The 21,595-nt window shown below is 35.9% G+C and overlaps 1 protein-coding gene across 9 annotated transcripts in view; it reads left to right on the top strand.

The window, feature by feature from the left end:
• Window positions 1-21,595, top strand: part of ROBO1 (roundabout guidance receptor 1) — a 737,333-nt gene that overhangs the window by 361,188 nt on the left and 354,550 nt on the right. The window lies entirely within an intron of this gene.

Genomic DNA, 21,595 nt, shown 5'->3' with positions numbered 1-21,595 from the left:
CAGTGCTTTATCCAGTTGGTGTTGAAAACTTCCAAGGATGAAGCCTGCACATCTTCTCTGAGCAACCCACACCACTGCCTGCCTGTCTTTATGGGGAAATTGTGTCTTCTTATATCCAGCACAAGCCTCTCTTGTTTTGACTTTTGCCTGCTGTCTCTCACCCTGCCATGTACTGCAGAGCCTTTCTCCGTCTCCATCCCTGTCAGTACTGGCAGGTAGCTGTTAGGTTCCCCCCACAGCTGTCTTCCGCAGACTGAACAAGTTCTGGTCCCTCAGCCTCTCCTCACAGGGCAAGTCTTCCAGCCCTGATCATCCTGGTGACCCTCTGCTGAACTCACCCCAGTTTGTCGATGTCTTTGCTCTACTGGGGAGCCCTAGACTGGATGCAATACTCCCGATGAGTGCTGAGGGATAATTCCTTCCCTTGATCTACCACCTGTGTATTTGCGCAGCTGAGGACACTGCTGCCTGTCTCTGTTGCCAGGGCAGGCTCTAGGGTCAGCTCAGCTTGCAGCAGGCCCAGAGCCCCAGGCCTTTCTGGTAGGGCTGCACTGCAGCCTGGCAGCCCTCAACCTGGGCCTAGGCAGGGGGTTCTTCTTTCCTTACCAGGGCAGAACTTTGTATTTGTCCTTGTGGAATTTCATAAGGTTCCTGTTGGGCCAGTCTGCCACTTTGCAGGTGGTAGCCCTGTTGTTGGGCAGAGGGACTGGTTCCCCTAGTTTGGTTTAACTTGAAAACATAACGAGCATGCCCTCCTTCACCTCTTCCAGATCATTAATAAAGACCTGAAGCAGGGCAGGTCCTGGAACAGACCTGTCAGTCCTCGACTTGTTACTGTCCTCCAGAGGGGCTGCAGTCCATTAGCCATTAACTTCTGAACTGATGATTCATCAAGTTTTTACCCATCTAGTTGTTTTTCCATCTAGGCCATAATGTCCCAGCTTGGGAGACAGGAATAGACAGGAATAGACAGGAAGAGACAGGAATATTATTGGAGACAGTGTTGAACCCCATACATGGAAGTCTAAAAGCAAGAGAATATATCAAGTTAGGATTTCCCATCAGAACTGATCTGTCCTTTTAGCAGTATCTGTAATTGGAACTCTTGTCTCAGAATTGAAGCTTCATACATCAACAGAGAATAAGAAAATAAAAACCAACATCTGTCAGAAGATCCAGAGTTTAATTCCATCAGATCCTTCTGGAAGTACTACCAGACATTATTTATTTCAGCACTTTTTGTTTGTACATGATTCTTGTACATCACTTATCCATAAGCCATAACAAGTTGAACCATCACCTACAGGTGTTAAAACATTGTAGAGAGCTTTTCAGAAGGAATCATATTGATTTTCAGTGACCCTTGTATAAGAAAGGAGATGTTTTTCTGTGGTGCAATGTACAATTTACTGGACAATACATTATTTATTGTGTTTCTGTCTTATACTTCCTAAAAGGCAGTGAAAAATTACTACTAAAACTCACTACTACTTTCTTTATTGCAGAAAAATCCTGAAGTATTTTGCACTCATAATTGTAGGCAGAATCCCACATCTTAGTCTTTTTTTTTTTTTTCTTTTTTTTTCTTTTTTTTTTCACAGTATGCATCTTTTGAAGTAAACTCTCCCATATCTACACTATCTTTTTTGTCTAGGTTCTCTGCCTGTTCTCAGGCTCTTCCTCTTATTCCTATCAGATGGTTCTTGTAAGGTAATAAACTCCAGCTGCTTCAGCCTCCTGCTCCCCCTCCCCACTTTTTCCTAATTTCACAATGCGTTTTTAAATACTCAACAGGAAAGGAAGGGTTGGAGTTCAGCTGAACTTGGAATGGAGTAAATATCCCACTCAAGCATTCATAATTTACCTACCCAAAGCCCACTGAAAAACCATTTTCTTTAATTATTTCTCTCTGATGTTTAACAGAATAAGTCTGTCTGTCTTGTTTCTGGATCACTACAAAGCTAAATGAAAGACTTGTTTTTTTTTCTGTTAGGAGTTGTCCTAGTTGTTCAAGGGAAACCCAGTTGCTTTTCAGTAGATTTAAACATTTGGATAGCAAAGTATAATTTATTTTCAGGAATATTTTTTTTACTTGTATCCTGATGTGTAATGAGGTCTTTCATTATATCATATTTAAATTATTTATTTATTTATTGCTTAAAACAAATGGACTCTTCACATCAATAGAAATGATAAACTTTGACAGGAAGCACAAGGAAAAGGAAGGTGAAGGTATCACGAATTTACTGATGAAGTTGTTACAAAGTGTTAGTGTTTCAGATTTTTTTATAAAGCTGCAAACTGCATATTTTGCATAAAAGTTTGGTGAGGGAGGAAGATGCCTGTTTCTCTGGAAGAAAAAAGGGGGTGGGGGTGGGTAGGGAACCACAAAATTACTGTGCAGTGTTTAGATATTATATAGTTTAAGGACCATTTTTTAACGTACCATGACAGCAAGCTCACACTGGGAGGCTGAAAATGGTTTTGGGGGTATTTTTTCCTCCAAAATCATAGTCATTTAAGTATAGAAATATCTTCTGGATAATTATGAAATGGATAAAATAGGAAGAAAAATTATTCAGAAGACATTTTGTAGGAACTTATGGGAATAATGTTACCATTGCACACAATATGCACACAAGTTGTTAACATGATTTTCAGTTGTTGTCAACACATTATCACCCGTGGGATAACTGGATTTTTGTATGTAAATGCAAACACACTATTTTCATGATTTCTTAGAGATTATTAAAAATTGATTAATAAAATTATAGGCAAAACATAATTAAAAATATAAGTGTACAATGAGAAATAAAAGTCACCCTCACTGAAAAAAAAAAATCATTTTAAAATAAAGCTGATATAACATAGACCTGATGTGGTCTGTGTTATAGAATGTGGAGGGGTTTGTTCATTGGTTAGTTGGTTGGTTGTTTTTCACATTTTGAAGGCTTTGCAAAAACGTATTGAAGATTTGGAGGAAAAAAAAAATAATGAAATATTCCATAATCAAATTATTTTGGTTCCAGACAGACCCTCATGGAAATTCTTTAAAATTCAAGATCTTGTTAAGATTACATAAGACAGATAAAGAGTATAATCAGCTGAAAGGGAAAGTTTTATCTTGAGGGGAAGAACTTTCAGAGAAAATGTTCGTTTATGTAAAGGAGTTGTGCATTTTTCTTTGCAAACAAGATTACTTGTAACACATTGCTAACACCAGGGCAGCCATAATTTAAGCTTCACTCAGTACATCAGCACAGGGCTATTTTTTAGCTGATTAAGAATAGACAATATTGAGTTAAAAGTTTACATTAGTTTGTAATAGCACAGGGTATCAATGTATATAAATATATCTGAGGTGAAGTGCAAGGATCCAAGATCTTTTCAATGGTGCCCAGTTGCTAAGAGACAGTGTGCACAAACTGGAATATAGGAGGTTCCTTCTGACTGTCACTGAAACACTTTCCTGTGGTGGTGATGAAGCACTGGCACAAGCTGCCAAGAGAGGTTGTGGAGCCTCCCTCCTTGGAGATCTTTAAAAGCTGTCTGGACATGGTCCTACTGGAGCAGGGGAGGCTGGACCAGATGACCTCCAGAGGTCCTCTCATACCCCAATCATTCTGTAATGTAAAACTTAAAACTAAAAATAAATTAAAAAATAACAATAATCAGCTTTGCTGATTTTAACCTACCTGAAGGTAAATGTTTCTTCTTGACCAAAAACGTACCTTGAAAAAATAGTAAGATGTGAGGAATAGTGAGCTCATGGAGATGCCCTTAATCTCCAAAATGCAGGGGTTTTATCTTTTCAGATGAAACCAAAAAACATCACAGATTTGGAGTTGTCAGCTCTCCCTTCCAGGAGCACAATCTAGAGCTGTAGAACCCTGTTGACAGGAATGTGCTTTTGCCTTACAAATGTGTTAGCTTTTTAACTATATAAATTTGTAAACTATATTAATTTATATAGAAATTTAATATAAGCTAATTACACGCTTACATACAGAGATACACACAAGTGTGTCAGGCCAGCTTGTTTCTGTCTTTTTATGCTTGCCCAAATACTGGATATTGATCCAAACTAGGACAGCTACAAATACAAAGAGAGTATGGACTCAGAGGGAAACAGAATAGAAAGGCTACATGATTTTTTAGACCCGTGTGACTGTAAATATAATACCTAGAAAGAACGTGTAGTGAGATCTCATTATTAATATGTCTATAAAAGTTCTCTGAAGAATGGATGCAGCTATAGTTTTAAAATACGAATCATTAATTCTTTTGTAATACCCAGATGTAGTGTCATCTTTATGTGATTTTTACTTATCTTGTTGGAAAATGTCCTTGTGTTATGGTGAAGGTCTTTAAGTAGCTGCAGATGCTCTTAAAATCTGGTGTTCAGAAGCTGAACTGAGATAAAGAAAAAGCATCATGACACATTTATTTTGGCAGCCTTATCAAAGAGGGATGGCTGCATTTAGGCAGACAAGGGTATCAAAGTGGTGCATTTTGAAATGGCTGAGTTAGCTTTCCTAAAACTGTGTCCCTGTGATAGGCTCTACAGTGGTGCTGGCAGGGTAGTGTAGTGTTAGAAAATGTTGTACCTCCCTCAAGACACAGCTTGAACTGAATGTAGTGAGAAATTATGATTCACTACAATTTTTTGCTGCCTATATTAATTTCCCTGTAGCCATAACACATCTGTTCATAGTAAGGCTGATCCAATGCCCATCCGACTATAGTCCATTTACTTCAGCACTCAATGGATCCAATAAATACTATTTAGGGGAAGATTAAAAAAAAAAAAAAAAAAAAAAAAGACTAAAATCTAAGTTAAGGGCATGAGTCCAATTAGAACAACATAGAATCCTAAGGTATCTGCATGTTTTGAAAAGCACTTCCCTTATTTATTTTTTTTCTGCAATGATAATGGAGAATGCAGTCCTGCAACGTATGGAGTATTTCTTAACTATATTTGTTTGTTTGCTTGTTTGTGTTTTCCAGTAGGGTAATGAACACACTTTCAATGCTATTTTATGCTTGAATACTTCAAAAAGAAGACTTTAAATTTGTCATTTAGCTGCATGGTTAAAGTGAAGTTTGAAGACATTTATCTTTCAAGAAAATATTTTAAAATAAATAGAAAACATCTTCCTCAAAATTTGCTTTTCCATATCTGAGAATGGGTGGGTTTTGTTTATTCCTTTAGAAAATGAGATTAAAGGAATCTTTTTTTTTTTTTTTTTTTTTTTTTTTTCCTGAAACTGCCCAATTTCAACATATGAACACAGAATCCATATATATCTGGGACTTGGCATATAATGAGTCTGCCTTGCAAAAGAACTTATATTTTGTACTAAAATGGAATATTTCCAATAAGTGGGGTGTTTTTAGGTAAGTGTGACATGGAAGACAGTGGGTGAAGCAAAACAAATACCCGCTGACCATTTTTCTCTTCTACTGAAATGAGGCAGCAGTGGAGTTAGGAGTGCCTCAGTGATTAGCCTGCCTTTTTCTCGCAAAATGGTTTCTTATAAATGATTTAATCAGTATTTCCTGCAGTGAGGCTGGCTTCTTAATACCACTACAAATATGCAGGAAAGAATATGGATGGAAGGAAAATTAGAGTCTGGGAATGAAAATAAGATAGACTGGAACAGTTTGAATTTTTCCTGTATTTTGGAATTCAGGTGCAAGTTCAACTGGAGAGTTGGTTTTAAGCTGCTGAAAGTCAGGGCATGATACATATTGTATGCAGTCTTATGATTTACAGGCGCTGATATGTATTCCTTAAAACAATACTGCAGATTTCTCATTTAAAGCTTTTCTTAACTAATAGGATAAATTACTGCCTTTCTTCAACTTTCATCCTAAGGAATGAAGGGACGTAATCAGTTTTCATATCCTTACCACATATATTGCTCTACTTTCATAGAAAAGGTCTTCTCTACATGCACCCATGCGTATAGAGCAAAAGAGGTGGGAAGAACTGATAAACCACCAGCATTGTTTCCTTCTCATCCTTAAGCATCCACTAATACACTTGTGTCACCAGACCACAGGCTCTAAGCTTAGAAACAACATAACCCATATTTTGGGGTAGAGCTCCAAAGACGCTGCAGATAGGTACCTAAGTCCTAGCCCTGCATTCTTGGTCTCAGTCAAGGACCTTTCTCCAATGTAAGTGAATGGAGGAGGTCTGGTAGGCCCTGGTTACCCTCCTGCTTCTCCTGCCATTAGACTGTATGGTACCTGCTGCCTCTGGCCTCACCCCAAAGTCCCCACCGGCCCTCATCCCTCTCCTTTCCATTCCACAGTTCCACAGAAAAACCTACTAAAACTAACACTATACAGGTATCTTCTATCTCCAACAGAATTAAACAGCAATTACATTTGAAAAAGCACTGACAATTACAACTTCTTGTGTCTTTCCTTTGCATCATTATTAATAACATCCAGTTCTGCTCCCATTCTTGTCTTCATGATTTCTCTTACCGATAAACTTCAATATTTTATAAGCAAACTTACAGGACAGTTATATCAAAAGCAGTCTTACAAGGTATATTGAAGGCTCTGAGGTTGCACTTATAATTGTTTATCCCATCTGAGAAAGAGGCACCAAATGTATGAGTTTTCATAGTAATGGTTTATTGCATTTTCAATCTCTAAATAGCTTAAGGCTCACCGATTGTACTGGTACTGGGACTCTCTTAACAACAGTATGCATCAGAACATATTTTAGATGGTCAGCACAGAACAACTAGGCCATGGACCTCTGGGGATTTAATCAAAAGGTTAGCAAACCTAGTACACCGTGAGCACCAACACTGATGCTAATAAGACCTCATTTAAGTAGTTTCCCAGAGAAGAAGAAAAGATTACCTTCTTTGGGGAAATTAAACTTATTCTGGTGTTTTTATTATGCATCTAGTAGTATGCCATTTCCTCTATTTTCTTTTCCTTACAGATTTTCTTCTTTAATCTGGCAAGGAAATTAGATTATTAGATTTATCTAAAATATGCTGCTATTAGCACAGTAAACAATGCATTAATGAAAAAAAAATATCCACAGCTGATGCTTTTTTCTTTAGAAGAGACTAATCCTCTATCATATTAATATTAACTAGTAAATGAAAACAGTAGAAGCATAGAATAGCTTGGATGGGAAGGGACCTTAAAGATCCAATGCCCCTGCCATGGGCGGGGACACCTCTCACCAGACCAGGTTGCCCAAAGTCCCATCCAACCTGGCCTTGAACACTTTCAGAGAAGGGACATCTGCAGCTTCTCCGGGCAACCTGTTACCATGCCTCGCCACCCTCAGAGTAAAAAAAAATTCTTCCTTGTATCTAATCTAAATCTCCCCTCTTTTAGTTTAAAACCATTACCCTTTGTCCTAGGTAAGACTCCCTGATAACAGAGTGTCTCCCCATCTTTCCTGTAGCACCCCTTTGGAAAGCCGCTATAAGGTCTCCCTGGAGTCGTCTTCTCTCTAGGCTGAACAACCCCAACTCTCTCAGCCTGTTTTCATAGGGAAGGTACTCCTGAACATCTTTGTGGCCCTCAGCTAGGATCACTCAGATCCATGTTTTTCTTATGCTGGGGGCCCCAGAGCTGAATGCAGTACTGGGTTAAGGTCTCACAAGAGCAGAGTAGAAGGGGAGAATTACCTCCTTTGAGCTGCTAGCTACACTTCTTTTGATGCAGAGCAGGATGCAGTTGGATTTCTGGGCAGCAAGCACACATTGCTGGCTTATGTTGAGTTTTTCATCAACCAACACCCCCAAGTCGTTCCCTTCAGGGCTGCTCTCAATCCATTCTCCACCCAGACTGTATTTGGGTTTGGGATTGCCCTGACCTAAGTGTAGGACCTTGCACTTGGCACTGTTGAATTTCAGGAGATTTGCACAGGTCCACCTCTCAAGACTGTCTCAGTCCCTCTGGATGTCATCCCTTCCCTCCAGCATGTCAACCACACCACTAAGCTTGGTGTCATCAGCAAACTTGCTGAGGGTGTTCTCAACCTCACTCTTTTCTAAAACAATGAATTCCTTGCTGAAGAACATTCAGAGAATAAAATGAGTAAAGACTGAAGTATATTATCTATGATGATAAGATTTTATAATATCAAGTTTTTTAAGTGAAAGGACTGAATTCTATTTATTTATTTATTTTTAAACATACATGGAACAACATTAAACATGTATTAAATTAGTATCATTTGGTGCATAAAATATTAACATGTTAAGTCTTTATTGGTCTTTGTTTTAAAGACCACAAATAGATCTACCACATAAATGGTCTTTAAAATAAGCCCACTGAAGCTGATCCTTCAGTGCTTTAAGTGTAGATAGGTCTTTCAGCAAAACTTAATGCTGCAAAAAAATATTAGGCCAGGGTGTCTTTAATACCTACATAATCTGAGAATGATTTCCTATATGTGATCTTGCTAATTTGAAGTACCTCTGTCCAATAGAAATATCAACTTCCAGCGTCATCTAATTCAACCTTACGTGACTTAAGAAAGAAACGTCAGAGCAGCTAGACACAATATTTAAACAGAAACACACACACATGCACACACACAAAAAAAAGTACAGAAAACAAGCAGTAAGCAGTAGCTTCCTGCACAGACTTTGTGTCATTCTGAGGTTCTTTTTATTTGCAATCTATCCTTCCATGTACAGCATAAATCAGAAGGGGTTTGAAACAATTAAATTTCCCTTAAAGAATGATCATCTAATGAAAGCCTGGGAATATACTACTAAAATAGTAGAAATTAACTGTACCACTATACTCTAACTACATTTCACAGCTTTATGTTCCCCAAAGGTACCTGATATATGCGTTGTACTCAGTCACTTTCTGATTTATAGATAGAAATTCCTCATGCCTACTAAATCAAGCATAATACCTTTTTGTTCTACATTGTATGGCTCTCTGTGATATGATGGAAAATTCTAATTCACTGAAGACTTTTTACTGTAACACCTGATATATATCAAAAAGCTCTTTCAAATATAACCCATTCAGGATATTCTGAATTTTATGTGGTAGCTCTGTATCATTCATTTTCTTAAATGAACCCCCTTGAGATTTTCATTGTATTCAGGTGAGTGGAGTATTGAAGGGATTGTATTATTAGCTACAACTTAAAAGAAAGAATGCAAAGATTTCTCAGGAAAATTCTTGAGGCTTTCTTTTATTTTTCAGTTGAAAAACTAGAGCACTAAATTCTGGGATATAATTTTAAACATATTTGGGAAATGTTTATTTGTTTGAAATGCCAATAGATGAAGCATTATTTTGGCAAAGGTAATTATACATGATTCAAACCTTATTAAAGACCCCCTTTGGCACTGGTAAATTTATTTGGATCGGGCCTGTTGATTTTTGCCAAGTGCTGTCTTGAATTATTCCGTACTAAAATGTTGCATACATGTTACTAAAAGCTATGGTCCCATTTATGTTGATTATTTTAACCTATAGAGTTACAAATCAATTCATAATTGTTTATGAAGATGTGGTTCAGTTCACAGTGGCCAGCAATTCAGAGGGTATTGCTTTTGATTATGAGTCCTGTATTCAGTACTGCTTAAAGCAAGGATTAAGCCTTGTAGTGATTTATGTGGATCCATGCCTGGAATTTCATCTACTTGTGGATCTGACCTCTGCCTAATTCCACCCACCTTCTTCAAATGTATTCTATAGGGAAAATAGTGGAAATAGGCCTAGCTGGATTTAAATAAGTAGAAATTCCACTGAGATAGATGTGTAAATATGACTAACTAGTTGTTCGATTAAAGCAGCGAACATCTCATTGCTCTGTGGCTACCAGTTATGTACAACCTCTAAGAGCAGAGAGGATTGATTGTCCAGCAATCTGTTTAAATTATATAATAAACTCTGTAACATTTTTGCATGAGATTAAATGAGGTTTCTCACTCCTAAAATAAATATTTTTTTGTTTGGAAAAAGAATAAAAATATAGAAGGAAAAATATAAATGCCTAGATAAATAGTCTCTATATAAGCCAAATAGGGTTTTAAAGTAGTTCATTTTCACACATCCTCTTTGTTACAAGATAGGTACATAAATTATTGGTCCAAAACACTAAACAAATGGAGTTGTGGATTAAAGCATGTTGAATTTTGCGGATGACTGCATTACAGAAATAATTTTCCATTGATGAACTGTAAAAATAAACAGAAATCAATGATGAAACAAGTATTGTTTCTTCGTGTGTCAGATTTAATGGATTTACATTTTAAGTATTGAAGCTGTTACTGTAGATGGAAAAAAATCTGTCTATATTAAAAATATGAGGCATGCTTTTCCTAGATAATCACATAAAGTGATAAGACAAATCTATTAAATTTCTCAAATAAACATTGTTTGAAATGCAGAGAATAGAAAATTTCATGATATTGCTACCATACATCAGAATGAATCGATACAAAGCAAGAATAAGTTTCTCAAGTGAAACAAATATCAGGAAACATCCTAGGTCCTTATTGACTTCAGCAGCCTACCAGCAACCTAATGATGCTATGCATTTTATACGATATCAAGTCACATAGCAAGGTAAGCAAAGTAAGAAACTGTTCATTCTGTCTCTAGAATACAACATCTTGGGTTCTAATTAAATAAGACTGAGCTCTACAAGGAATGAACTATAAGGGTTCATAGGAAGGTTGTGTTTCACAATTTAATTCAATCATAGTTGTTTCCATTTTTTCTTGAATTAATGGTACATGTAATTCCAACTGAATAGGAAAGAGCCTTTCATATCCATGAAAGTCATAAAGGAAACCCTATTTTAAATGACTGTTACAAATATTGCATCTTGGAGAGTAAATATAATCAAAATGAAAGGATAATATTTATTAAAGGTACTTTACATTTTAATAAACTACAGACAGTTCTTACATAAAGCATGGTTAAATAATGAAAATGGAATAAATGCTCAGCAGCATGATGTACTGAAAATCATGAGGCTTCCCTAACATTGTTATGCACTTCAGACCTTACTAGTAAATCTCTGTTGAAAAGTGAGGGAAGAGGGCCAGAGGGGTCTTCTGTACAGAACATAAACCATAATAATCGGACATTTTGGAGTCAATAAAATGTTAACATGATATGTTAAGTAGCAAAGGAAAAAAGGAGTGAATGCAGTACTTGCTTCAGAGGTAGGATCAAAAGAGTATGAATATTTTATATTGAAGGGCAAAAGCATTCTTTATTTGTCTGCATTTCTAAATGAACAAAACATCTATGATTGCAGCCCTCCTGTGAACATTTGAATGCCAACTAAATTTGACAGAGAGGAGAAAGATCTTATCTGTTCTCCAAAAGGCAGGTCTTATTCTTCTTTGACTGCTTGACAAATCAACAGACGCGTAGCTGCAGACTGCCTATAACATGGGCTGACTCCTGGCCAGCCAACAACTCCAAAACGGTAAATAGAAGACATGAGAGAGAGATGGAATATTATGATGGGCAAGGAAGACTATGGGAGAACTGATGACAATGCATTACATGCTGTGGTAAGCATAGAGATAAGGTGCAGCACCAAACTGTGGCAATGCGGCTGGGAGAGGAGGCAAGAAACAACTCCCTGGGAAAACAGGCTTAATTGATCTGGATGTTCAGGAAATCATTTGTTTTCATGCTGGGTTCTGTACTAGTCATGCATTTTTCATTGCCAATGACACTGTGTAATTACTGCGTAATTTGAAAGAAAACTAAAATTTCCATCATTCTAAGGGAAATAACTGTTCCCATTGTCAATTTTAGGTACTTAAATATATATATTATTTCCAGAAGCATTATGTTACTCTGTGAAATTCATGCTGCAAAGCAGGTAAACAGACAAAATGTCAGGAATTGATCTCATAATAATAATTGATAGTTTGCTGTCATTTGAGAAACGCTTTCTGTAAAGTACTGTTTCTTACTGTGAAGTAAGTACATCTAGCTGAAATACCTTAAGTAAATAAAACCATTTTACCACAGCACAGCAGTAGTTATGTAGAAAGCTCTCTCACTTGAAAGCACTAGAGATTCAATGGTCCACACATATGCTTTTTATTTAAGCACAGGGACTATTGTAGAGTTTCCTCACCTTGTTGACATATTTACAAACTCTGGCAGGCCTACCAAAAAATTTTGGCTCATTCCACAATATTCTTCTAGCTGAAGGATGAAAGGTGTTGATGTGATTGTCATTACTGTTACAGAACTTGACTGTTCTTACTGGTCAAGCTCTCTGCTAAATCCAGAAACATTGAAAATCTCTTTATGAACAGGTTTTTAAAATACATTGACTTCAGAACTGAGTCAGTAATGGCAGTGTGAAAAGTCAAGGTAAGCAAACACGTCACTTGTCCTAAACAGGCATCACTACTCTAACATATTGTAGCCAACAAACATGCTCTGCTCACAACAGAAACCATCTGTCAGAATGGCTTAGTGCCTGCACGCTGCTGATAAGATCTTTGTCCCTACAGTATGGGTGCCAACAACAATAGACTTACTTAGGGAAATAGGGCAACCCTGTGAATAACCTCTCATCATGTAGGAAGTCCTTCTCGCTGTTAGTCTTGATGTATTGGTACCACATGCATCTTTCCAGTTATTAACAGCTGCTAATTAGCAGTAGTTGTATTCCTAATCTCATTTTTCAGATTGCATCTTGTCTAACAACTCAGCATGGTCAAAAATAGAACTGCTAGGAATAATATAAAATTGTAAGATCTCTGGAGCAGAAATTGCCCTTTTAAGAGCATCATATTGCAGTTGGCTCAAACTGAGTTTTTGGGTGTTACTGTAAAATGAACTAATCACATGATTTTCTTGTGAAAAGGACTCCTTGAATAAGAACTTCAAAAAACTATGAAAAATATATTAGTAATGAAAAATTGTCAATTTTGGTTTTTATACTACCTTAGTCTGAGAAGGAGCAAGAGCCAATAAAGGAAATAAAACCTGACAACAGGAACTTAGACTTCAAAGCTTCAATTCCAGATAAAAGTCTGATGCAAAAATAAAGTCAGTTAGTTGCACAGTGAAGAAGCTGCATCCTTTATATGAAGACAGAAAATCCTACAACCTACTTGATTGCCTTGAGTGCATGTCTGTCTTGATGCTGGATTTCTATGGTAGATTTGCTTTTAGAGCCTCTTTGAAGGTCCCAGCATCAAATGCACATATATGATCCTCACTTATAGTCCTATTTATGTTTCAGCACCTTGTTTCTCACTTTATACATCAGAGATAAAGACTAGATGAGCAAGGTCAAAGAAGAGGCAGACAGTCTGCAACCTGACTTAGGTAAAAGTGCTTCTTTTACAGAAAGTACATGAAGGAATTTCTTCATGCCTTCTCTTAGTGTAAGTACAGAGTTCAGTCATGTTCCCTGTTCTTTGGTGTTTTGTCTATTTTTTTATTTCTTTTTTTATTTTTATTAATGGTCATACTTGGGTCCTATTTCCTCTCCATTGGAGTAAAGCTTATATTCTGAGGATCCATAATTCTTAAAATCCTTCCCAAACTCTGACGTGTAGGTATGTACTTGTATATATTTCTCTTTTTGTTTTAGTCAACAATGGCTTCTAAAATGTATCCTGTGGCATTTAAAAATAATATATTTTTCATCACTAAGACGCTGTAGTTAAACGTAATTTGCTTGCTTACTGTTTTTTGTTTAGATTAAAAAGAAAAATCCGTACTTGTCATGCAATTAGTCCACATAAGGAAAATGCATTTGAACAATGAAAGTTCTAGGCAATGTATATACAACCTCTTCCTAGGTTGTATAGTAGAAGAGCCAACAGTAAAATAAGATTATATTTATTTAATCAACCATGTTTCCAAGTGCAGCAGCAAGGGGAAATTATCATGTCTTAAAAGTTACACATATTCTTCACAGAAACTTATATGATAAATTTAAGATGTTCCCAGACAATGTCCCTCTCCCTGTCTGATTTTTCCACTTCACACTAGAAATCAAAGGAAATAGAGTGAAAAGTAAGCAGAGATGATGAGCAAGATTATGCTGGGCTGAGTATCTTGAACCAGTCCTTTCTTATGCTGCCATATGGCATCTCTGCTCCTAGTTGAGATAACAGCAGGCTTTGGGGTCAGGAGAATTTTTGAGTTTATAATAAAACAGATAATGATGTGGAAAAGTATGTTATTCTGTGATAGTTTTATAGCGCTTCATTAGATGATGATATAGCTGATCAAGTCTGACTCCCATAGGACAAAGGGATGGGAAATCTAACACAAAATGCATTAATGACATTATCTGTAATAAGCAGGAAAAACAGAGCTTAAATAGGTGCTTAGTAAACTCAGGAAGGTATATATTGAAATCTGTTTTTCCATACACGTGAATCAATTTCAGCAAATTGGCTAATCATCCTTTGTCAACTTGATTTTCCTTCTGTTCAGTTTTGCAGATAATATAAAGTCAAATAGAAACTTCCTAGTTTTACATGCCTTGTTCTAGCATATGGAGAGACTTTCATTCTTACAATTAAATCAGCTGTATATTCATCAAACCTAATTACTGCAAAATAGATACAGATTCGAAGAGTGGAACTAGAATCCTAGTGTATCTGAGGAGCCTAGGCTTTTAGATGTGCAGTACATAGATTAGAATTCAAGTGAAACACTCCACTTGTGAAATACAAAATGTCTAGAAGGTAAGAGCAGCATAATAAATACGTTTAGAGCCATTTGAAAAGGCGGAATGAAATCAGATTCCTATTTAACAGTAGACTCTCCCAAGAGCTTTGAGCAGTACTCCATTACTCATTTACAAAAGCAATGAAAACATTAATTGACCTCTTGATTAGTATTTAAATAATAAATACCACAGTGGATTAATGTACTGGCCTTTTACCTCAAAGACATAGTTTAAAACTGACTTGACAAAAAAATCAATTTAATTACATGATACTAAAATTACAAGTGCCAATAGGTGAGAGTTTCCATGCACGCAAGGCCACACATTACATAATCATGCCAAATTGGAATTTATTCAGTGCTTTCTCTCTCTTTTTTTTTTTTTTTTTTTTTTTTTTAATGAATGCATGTGTGGTGCATGTTGAAAAAAAACAGGCTGCCACCTGCCACAGAAATATCCCACACAGCAGCTCCCATCCTTGTGAACTAAAATATTTGTTTTTTTGCAAGAAACCTGAAAACTGACACAGTTCCATTATCACCTTCAGCTAATGAAAACAGATGCATTCTGGAAAGAATCATGAAATGTTTTCTATAAAGTGTTTATTTTGTACAATCGTTGTACACATAGATTTGTGGAAAATAAACTCAGATTTTATTTTTTTGGAAGACCTTTAAATGCAAGCTTGACGTTGGCCAACTCAACAGTGTCTGGACGTAGATGTTTATATTATATTAAATTAGTGCACGGGTTTCATTATGACTTTGACAGCTGGGAAATATCATAAACTGCTCTTAGTAGACTTCTACCCTAAGGAGTGGAAATCTCATGAGGTCATCTATTCCTCTGAGTTTTCTTTTATCTTAGTTTGAAACTCTGTGAAAACAGCTGGCCAAAATAGAACCAGAGAAGTGTCTGCATCCACATTTGGATAGGTCCCAGAATAAAAATCCTTAGAGGCAGCTCTGACATTTAACTTTTCTGATGAAAGCATTTAGATGCACACTATGCTTTAGGAAAATTAGATCTGAACCCCCATACTGTGATTATCTTTTTTTTTTTTTTTTTTTTTTTTTTTTTTTTTTTTTTTGGCTTGTAACAGGTAATTGAAAATAGTTTCCCTCAATACATTCACTGAATGTGTGGGAGAGAGAGTTCTGGTTGTGGTTGTACTGATGAGGATTTTGTTGCAAGCATTTCAGAATATATTCAGACTATATTTCTGAAACATATTTGTTAAACTTTGTTTAGACTTATCAAAAACCAAACTGCTTGCTGAAAGGACAAACTCTGCTTTCATTTATACATACCTATTTTTGATGAGTATGATTATGCTTTTAATCTGGCTGACGTTTTCTTGCAACATTGTTTTTAACAAGATTGTGGTTTGTGCTATTTTTGATAGAAACTGCCTTGTCTCATGAAGAAATCTTTGACTTCTCATTGAAAACATGAAACTTTAGTCCAAAAAATTATTTTGACTGTGTTTAATCTAAGTTGCAATCAGAATCTTCCATATATAGTTGTTGGTTTTGTGTGTGTGTGTGTGTGTGTGTGTGTTTTTATGTTGGAAAGTTAGGAGCAAATCAGGTCTAAGTGTGCAGTTTAACTATGCACACAAATGGATTTTTTTTTTCTTAAACATGATTTTTATAATTACACAAGTACAACAGAGGGAAAAAAGAGCCTACTATCTGTATATCCAATACAAATACTGAATAAAAGTTGCTAAACTTTTTCCTTAATTGTAGTGAGCACAGTATTTCACCACCCAAATTTTGTATTTTAATTCAGTGATCTGTTGTAAGTTGATAATGCTAAATGAAGAACAAAACTGAGAACTGTAGCTATTGACCAAAAAAAAAATCTTAAAAGCTGTTTGCAGAAGTGATTGATAGCAATTAAGATTTTCTATGGAAGTACTGTAGACTAATCAAAGTAATCAAAAGAACTTGAGGATGAATTTGTAACATACTTCTTAGCGATGGCTATCATCCATCATTGCTTTTCATTTCTGGATATCTTCAGGATTGAGGATTCTGAGACGTCAGCTGAAACTGATGTATAATGGCAGGTTTCAGGAAGACTAAAGTCATATGTTGCTTTCTTTTTATTTTTTTTATTTATTATTTTTGCCATTTTTCAACAACTGGAGGTTCAATTCTTTTTACTGAAGGTCTCTCCTATTGAAGTCTATGTAGAAGAACAAACTATGAAAAAAAAAATCTTGTGATAAACTCATTTCTATTTTGTAACAACTATTCAGACTTCCATCGTTTGCATTTGCAGGAATTTCTCTAGCACACCGATATTTTTATTTATTTTTTATTTTTGGTCTCTACATACGTTCTAAACCTTTTGATTCATATAAAAATGGCAGTGATATTCTGTTAAAATTCAAGAGTTAACTAATTGTTGTAGGAAAAAAAAAAGAGATTACTTCAGCTTGATTAATCTCTACTATCTTTGTGTGGTGAACATACAAATTTTGGGTATTATTAAAAATCTTGTGGAAAAAATACAAGAGCTACAGATTTTCACAATCAACAAAGTGGTCCCAGCAACTGGAAATATCTTGTGGCAAAGAGACCATATGGTAATTCCCTTTGTAATCTTCATTTTTTCTTCCCCTACTGCTTATCTCAAAGATTGGAAATTCTGTAGGAAAAAAAATCATACTTTTGTTCATTTCATAAAACACTTATGGAAGCCTTCTATGGCGCCATTTATAACTTCCCCTTCAGGCTTCAAAAGTCTTGCTAAGTGTCTTGGACAACTTTGGACTCCTGAGAAACTGCAGGTTTTTGTGCTGTTTCATGCTACAAAAAGCGCATTCAGAAAAAGCTTTTGTACGTCCATGGAAGTGACGCATTCTTGTAACTTATTTTTTTAATTAAAGGTAAACAAAAAGAGGTCTGTTTTGAAAAGATGGATCTCAGTTTTGGAATATTATTGCTTCTTTTGCATAAGCTGCTCTTAGATGGAAAAACTCAGTTAATTGTTTGTTAAATGTTGTCACTAACCTACTTTATGCTTCATCACAAATTCTTCCTGCTGTTCTGTATGTCATAGCTGTTTGTTCACTGTTGCATACTTTGGTTTAACCCAAAATATATCTAATATATATAGCCACAAATCTAGCCACAAAAGCTACACCTGCTCTATAATAAAAGTGAATAATCACTTAACTCTACTCATGAAAATGACATACAGCTACAATGTATAAATTAGTGTTGAAATGCTGTATTTTCATTTTATTCAATTGATACTTCTTACCATTAGTCAAGAGGCAGATGCCCTGTAATTTGGAAGGATAACGGACACATTCTACCCTAACAAGCCCAAGAAATCATAGGCATGCTGTAATTTCAGTTCGTGTAAGTGCATGAGTGTGTGAACAGTCATAATTTATGTATAAATGGATTTTGTGTTCTGTGTTTTATGCTTTTGAAGTTCTGAACATTTGACTAGTCAGAAAATTTGACAACTGAAGCCCCAGTTCACTGAAACACTAATTCCTATGTACAACTTCAATTGTGCAAATAAAAGGAGACCAATTACATGGAGAAGTATCTTGCCCATTTGGAAAGAGATTTCTGGGCTTGCCTGAAAATGCACTGATAAATTATCTGTTGATACCAGGCATGTTTCTCTCAGACCCAGAGTCATTTGGAAAACCAAAAAAATTACATGACAAATTCCTGTCTAGATGCTGTTTAGGTTGTGCTTACTAGGTCTCATATCAACAGTAACTACCACTTAAATAACACTAGTCATGTTTTTCTAGACTTTCACGTATTTCAGAACCCATGAGAGATAATTATAACAATGCAAGTGTTAATTTTTGACAGGGGCTATGAAACTCATCATCTATAGAAAAGCAGTATTCTTTAGAAGTGGTTGGTAATCAGCATGACACATTTTAAAAACAATATAATGTGCTTTGGCAGGACATAAATGAATAGCAATACACAACAGTGCTGTTCTATTTGATCTCCTGCCAGATGATTCAGTGTTGTGGCTTAAAATTCATACAGGTGTTCATTTTTGGTAGTTTGGTGTTGGGACACACATCATATTATTAGCGGGCTAGAATTTTCACAGCTTTATTTGAAATGTTAAGTATAGGTAGGAGATTAAAACAAGACTACGCCTTTATTAAAGAAACAGAAAATGTTTGGGTCAATTGGCCTACTGGATAAAAATTGACCTTTTGGGAAAATAACGTTGTATTTCTGGAACATGGTTCAGAATCAAATGCAAACAATTATAAACAATTTCTATGTCTTGGCTACTCCAGTTTGGAAATCAGTGCATATTATCAAAACACTTTTTATGGAACATCAGTCTCCATATAAAAGTGTTAAGAAGAGAAATGCTATGCTGAATTAATTTTGCCATAAATATAAAAGCAGAGATCATAACAGGATAGACTATACAACATTCTTAGTGCTGCAGCCTGTCTAGCACCTCTGGGGTAATTGTATTAGTAATTTTGTATTAGTAATGCCTATCATTTCAGATTGTGTATTAAAGTTCTTCAAGCAAAATTATAGGGTATTTTTGAAGATTGTGATTTTCAGTCATCAGCATTCAGTCTTTTTTGACAGATCTGTGTATACTCTTACATTCTTATATGGCACAATAGGAACAAAAAAAAAAAATGATGTGAAAAACTGGATTATTTTGCTGTTAACCCTTCTCTGGGAAATTAGAAATGTTAAGTACTCGGCCTACTGAAGTCAACGTTTTTTTTTCCATTGATTTTTATGAGTGTAGGGTCCCAGTCTTTATTCTAAATCTCCATGTTCAAGCTACAGAACGATCCACCCCATATGCCTGATTATAGTTTTATATTAGAAAATATACTTATTTGCCCATAAAACACTTATCATTATAGTTTATACCAGTCTCTGAGTCATAGCTTTAATAGATAAATGGATGGAAAAAAACATCTCCAGTTTAAAAGCTTATTTCAGAATTTGAACAGATAGAAAGCCTGATAAACTGTCCATATTTGTAGCCATTCACTCTGTCTGTGATATATTTTCTGTAGAACAGCATTCTGTATGCAAGCTTGCAGGATGGAGTGAGTCCTATATTTTGCTTTTTTAAATGCTTATTTTATCAGAAGATAATGAAAAAATGGATGCAGGAAAGTGCTAAACAGGCTGTTCTGTTTCCCTCACTGAAAGACTAATCATAAGGTTAGTTTGTTTAACTTAATTATTAGAAAAAGGATAAAGGAGACGTTTTGTCAAAATGTGTTACCGTCCTTACTCAATGGCTCCTGATCTAGAAGAAAGCATATGGAGAAACAGTGAATGTCAGTTAAAACCAGGCATTTGACTGAGAAAAAAGCAACACATTTGGATATAATGGCCAAGGAAGAAGTGAATTGTTCATCTTTCATTGTCTTCAGATGCTTGAAACATGAGGCCATGGCAGTGTGGTTCATTCAGTGATGCCATTTATTAAGCAGATATTGTAGAAAAGACCTAAAATTATATGGCGTTTCTTATACTTCAAGTAAATTAGATGATTTCACAGTCCTCAGGCTTAAAATCCAATTAGCATTCCAGTGTTCCAAGTAAGTTTAAGCAATTTAGGCTTACATCAGGATGTTTGACTGGGGTCCCTGACCAAGCACAAAGCAACCAGACACAGGCAAGTGATCATGGCACAGACTCTGAGCTCACGTTCCCCTAGGATCACATGTGCTTAGCTTTGCCACACCTGGCTTGTACATTCCTGCAAAATCCACACAGACACACTGCTGAAGAGGCAGGAGTATTCACTGAGGCAGCTATTTCTCAACACTTACATTACTCTCATAATTTGCTGGTGGTGACAACTGAACCTACCTGAATTGGTCACTTGTTCATACATCCTCAGCTTGCAGTTGTGTTAGCTGAAGAAGTTGGCACCTTCAGTCTCACTTCTCTTTTCTTTGGTTTGCTTTGCTTTGCTGGAGATATGGAGACTATGGTCCCCAGCAAGCTGATGGCTTAGCTGCTCCTGCAAATCAATCAGAGTAAGAGAAACACACAAGTCGCTGCTTAAACTCACATCATTCATTTTCACTGAAACAGGTTAGAGGGGACCTGTAGAGATACCTGACTTCCAGCAGGGAGGCATTAGGCAGTGACAAGTGGATAAATGTTCTTCAGTTGGCACAGCTCCAGCTGGAAGAAGATTTGTGAATAAGCAAGCACTTAGTGCAAGCTAGATGAAAATCGATATATAAATTAAACTAGCTGTCCCTCCTAGAGCAAATTACTGAAACTTTTTACTCTATCCTACTTTATCTTATCATGGCCTATTGTAGAGGTTTTGTGCACTCTAGAATATGTAAACTACAGTTTAGAACCATATACAATAATCCAAAATAATTAGATACCTATATGAGTGTAGGGTAATTTCAGTACAGCATATTTATGAGTAAATGTGTTCAGGAATCAACTGAGTGGGAAATGTTCACTTCATGCTTCTAAAGACAGCAGTTCACAAGAGACAGCAAAATAGTCTGTGCATGATCATGGCCATACAGTACAAGAAAGACACCTTTTTCCAGCTGTACTTATTTTCATCCCAACTTTCCCAACATACTTGTCAGATTGAAAATGCTTGAAGAGTCATCTATCTGAACACGCCTGTGAACATAAGTAGATGTAGAAATGAATCTGCACTGTATACATGCACACTAATTTTCCCAGACTAAAGCTTTTTTTTTAAAAAAAAAATGTTTTAAAAAGTTTTACTTTTACTTAAAACTTTTACTTTTAGAAATCAAAATTTAGAATACTACTTGAGTATTAGATTTCTCAGTTCTAAGAAGCAGGCACATTAACAAATCTACTGCTAGCCTAATTTATGTTATTGTTTGATTGAGACAAGAAA

The sequence above is a fragment of the Aythya ferina genome (genome assembly GCF_964211825.1).
Source record: "Aythya ferina genome assembly, chromosome: 1".
Lineage (NCBI taxonomy): Eukaryota > Metazoa > Chordata > Aves > Anseriformes > Anatidae > Aythya > Aythya ferina.
The sequence above is the reverse complement of the archived record's forward strand: the minus strand, read 5'-3'. Positions and strand labels throughout refer to the sequence as shown.